Consider the following 4240-nt stretch of genomic DNA (forward strand, 5'->3'; position numbering starts at 1 on the left):
CACACTTAATAGACTACAGTATAGTGTAAACATAACTTTTATATGCACTGGGAAACCAAAAAATTCATGTGACTCGCTTTATTGCGATATTCGCTTTATTGCGGTGGTCTGGAACCAAACCCGCAATATCTCCGAGGTATGCCTGTACAAATACTGCTTACCCTGTGTATCTAAGTTGCGGACAGTAGCCACCACACTTGGGCCAGATTTATTTCCTTCAGAAATAAATAAATGTATCCGGCCTCTTGAAAGCGCTGACTTTTGCAGAGTTGTATCAAACTGGTATATTCTGCCTTGAAGTTTTAAAAATTCCATTTATAATTGTTGTATTTACTCAATTAGAAGATGAGTTTTTTTTTTTTCCCCCTTATGGGTGGGGGGAAAGCCTTTTGCCTTAGAATTGAGCATAAGGTGGTAGGGGGCAGGGGCTAGGGCTGGAGCTGCAGCTGCTGCCTGCCCCTTGCTGCCTCTACACCCAGCCACTTCTCCCCTGCGGCCCCCAGTCTCCCACCAAACCAACACCACTTCTCCGCCTCTGCCACAGTCTTGCTTACCTTTGCTGAGCACCAGTAGGCTCAGTCTTCACTGCAGCCTGGAGCATGGAACACACAGTGCCCCATGCCCCATCCTGCAGGAGGGATGGAGCCTGCTGGCACAGAGCAAAGATAAGGTGGTGTGGGGGGAAAAAGGAGGAAGTGGGGTGGGGACCCTAGGCTTTGGGGGTGGCAGTGGCATTGAGGGGGAAAAGGAAGGACAGGGGAAGGGGAATTGGGGCAGCCTGAGGCTGCAGTGGGGCCAGGTACAATGTGGGGAAAGGCAGGCAGCAGGGGGCAAGCTGCCTGTCTCACTACCTGCTTCCCACTACTCCCCTTTACAGGCTCTCACCACATGCTGCCTTACTAGCTGTCCCCCATTGTCTGTCCTCCCTACCACCTGCCCCAGTACTGCCCCCTTCATCACCTCTTCCCCTGCTGCCTGCAGAAGTGGGGGGATGGCTTTAAGATGATCCTCCGATAATTAGATTCCACTCATGGAAAATTATAATTTATAAATGTTCTGTGTATAGAATCTAATTACTGGGGAGGGGAATCATCTTAAATTCAGGGTCATCTTGTTTTCAAGGAAATGTGGTACTGTGCATCTTGCTTGTTCTTGGTTATGAACCTGGATCTGAGTTTTCTGTTTGCTGCAGAAAATTGTGGATTTTTTCTCCTTTTAAAAGAGGACGTCACAGAGTTTCTACTTAAAAGGAGACACCCTCCTCTACTAAGATTTTTGTGGCTACAGTGGGATGTGGGACTGCAGCTGGTCTAGACCAGCTCCAGGCAGGAGCTGCCTTTGTGGCCTAGTAGATGGGACCCAGCATGGAAGGGAGTGCTGTACTGCCATAGCTGCTAAGGTGAAACATCCCTTGTCCTCCCAGCAGCAGTGAGGGGCACAGCCCCATGCTGCTGTCCCCACTGCTGCCAGGTGTGCAGGGGATGCATTGCTAGGGCAGCGTGGAACTCTCAGCAGCAAGAAGATCACCCATGTGGCCCCACTGTGTCCTGCAGATCAGCTCAGATCAGTTCAGATCATGTTACCGATTCTGTCCAGGGGGTGAAGAGTGTGTTTATGTGTATATGGTCAACTTAATGTACATTAAATATTTCTTAAGCAATTCATATCATGCAAATGAAACAGCCTGTTACATGTTAATCAGATTTATAAAGAATTATCATAGTGCAATAAGGATATGCATGGAAGAAAACTTATGTGAAGAGCATTTATAGTTAGAATTCAAGTATTCTCCATTTTAACTTGTTTAAAGGAAATGCACCAAATCATGCCTTATTGAGACTACAAACTCTGTATTATCCCGTTTTTGGTCACTGGCTGCTTTTTTTCCTCCCCTCAATTCTTTATTTTCACAGGAACAGAGCAGCAGATTCTTCCTACAATCTTATTTTGTAAAGTTTTCTGAAATGTGTTTTTTGCTACTTGTTCTTTTCGTTCTCCACCAACAGAAATTTTTAGTATTGCCATCCTTTAGCTAAAGCCCCTGACAAATGTTTCACCTATGAAGTGATAAATTAGTTGATCACATTTTAAGTAGTAACCTATCCACACATTCACACACTTAATGATGCGATAAAACATGGAATAAGTCACAAAGTTATTACACAAAATATGTAACCACTAAGGCCACTGACAGATGTTCAGTTAAAGGAGCAATGGGATCTTATCCATGATCCCAGCTCACTCCTATTGCCATGCCATACCACGGCAGGAGGCATAACTCGGATCAGGGATCAGATCCCCATCATGCCCTATTGACAGTGCAGGCAGAGTCTGGAATCATGGAACCTGGGCTCTCCCTGCACTAGTAAGTAGCAAGATGGGTGCCCAGTGTCACCATGGCCAGGAGCACCAGTCAGCTGACTGGTGCTTCCAGCCACAGTGAAACCAGAACCCTTCAGAACTCCAGTGCACTTCTGCAGCTGGAAATGCTGATCAGTTGGCCAAGAACCAAAACCTTGTAGGGGTGGAGAGGCTTGTGTGTCCCAATGATCCTTGGAACTATGTTGCCTGGAGTTTCACACCCCTGGCTGGGTCATCCATGGTGAACAGACCTTAGGGGAGGTTCCAGACAAACCATGGTTCAACCCCAAGTCCTCAACGGTGGCTAAGGTGGAAAGTGATGTCAGGATCTCAGCAGCTGTAAGGACAGAAGAAGGCTGCAGCAAGATGGAGGTTTCCTGTTGTCTGGAGTTTTCCCTTATCACTGGGCGTAGTTCTCCACTTTGTCAAGATCAGGTGGTTGCTGTCTCTGTGCACCAGCTTCCTCACATTAAACCAAGTCGCATGTAGGCTTCTACCACAGGAAATTACATGATTTCCTGTACCGACCTCCAAAACCCCTGAGGCAATGAACTAGTGGTGACAGAGACAAGACAAGTGAATCTGGCAGTCTCCAGCCACAAATCTACATGCAGGCAGCCATAGCCTGATGATCCTTTTGCACCTGTGTTGATATGGGGTGCAATTTGGTAGCTGCTACCATGATTGAGCAGTCCTTTTCAGAATCCCCTTTGCTTATCCCACAAATGGAAGAAGCAGCCAGAAAAGGTGCCCTAAATCTAGGCTGTATTATTTGTTTCTGGATAACTGCATCCAGTGGGATCACTCGCTCTGTGGTCAGAAACATTATAAGAAGACAATGATTTTCACAACATGGAATATGCACACCTTGGTAGATAACCAAGACAATGAGCAACCAGAAAGAAGAACTTCCATTCTTTGGACTTGATGATCTGCTCGGGTCCCTTCCGACCCTACCTACTATGAAACACTGTCTCCAGTGAACTGGTGAGCAACAGCGTTGCTATTGCAGCTCCGAGTAAGACAAGATGAGGGCCAGCTGAGGGAAGAGGGTAGAAGCTACACCTTCTGGAAGGGGAAACTGGCCTAGGACAGATGCATTCATGGCATTGGCTTTAACATCACGAACCAGCTTATCAGTCAATTTACAGAACCCCCTGTGGGCATTAATTAAATGTCTTATGACTCTCTGTCTCAAGCTTAGCAAGAATCAGTACACTGCTGTCATCAGTGCATATGCCCCAATGCTTGATGATGATGATGATGTCATTTCAACTTTGACCACATTCTGACTAATACTTGCAGGGAAGACAAGATTATTCTCCTTGGTGACTTCGACACCAGAGTCAGACATGAACTGCAGTTCTGGAGTAGTACCATTGGGAAGGAAGGAGTAGGGAAAGCCAACCCCAACGGCATCTTTTTTTCTGAGCAAATGTGTGGAGCATGGTTTTGTCATCATGAACTCCAGTCTTCAGACAGAGAGACAAATACAAAACTAAGTGGTGACACCCTTGCTCTAAGCACTGGCACCTCCTCGACTGTTGTTAGAGGTGGTTTAATTGGATATCCAAGTCACATCAGCTGGTCCTGACGATCTCCACCCCAGAGTGCTGAGGGAATTAGCAGAGATCATTGCAGGACCCCGGTATGGCTTTCTGAGCACTTGTGGTGCTCTGGCACGGTGCCAAAGGACTGGAAAAGGGCCAATGTGGTTCCAATTTTCAAAAAAGGGAGGAAGGAGGACCCAGGAAACTATAGACCAGTTAGTCCTTACCTCAATCCTGGGTAAGCTTTTTGAGAGAATTATCTTGGTGCATGTCCACGAGGGGCCAGCAGGGGAGATTATGCTTAGGGGCAACCAACACGGGTTCATTAG

General features: G+C 46.8%; 1 protein-coding gene across 1 annotated transcript in view; it reads left to right on the plus strand.

Annotated features, from left to right (window-relative positions):
• Window positions 1–4240, plus strand: part of RPS6KA6 (ribosomal protein S6 kinase A6) — a 75729-nt gene that overhangs the window by 17798 nt on the left and 53691 nt on the right. The gene's annotated exons all lie outside the window — the stretch shown is intronic.

Source organism: Crocodylus porosus, unplaced genomic scaffold, assembly GCF_001723895.1.
Source record: "Crocodylus porosus isolate Cpor-Errol unplaced genomic scaffold, CroPor_comp1, whole genome shotgun sequence".
Lineage (NCBI taxonomy): Eukaryota > Metazoa > Chordata > Crocodylia > Crocodylidae > Crocodylus > Crocodylus porosus.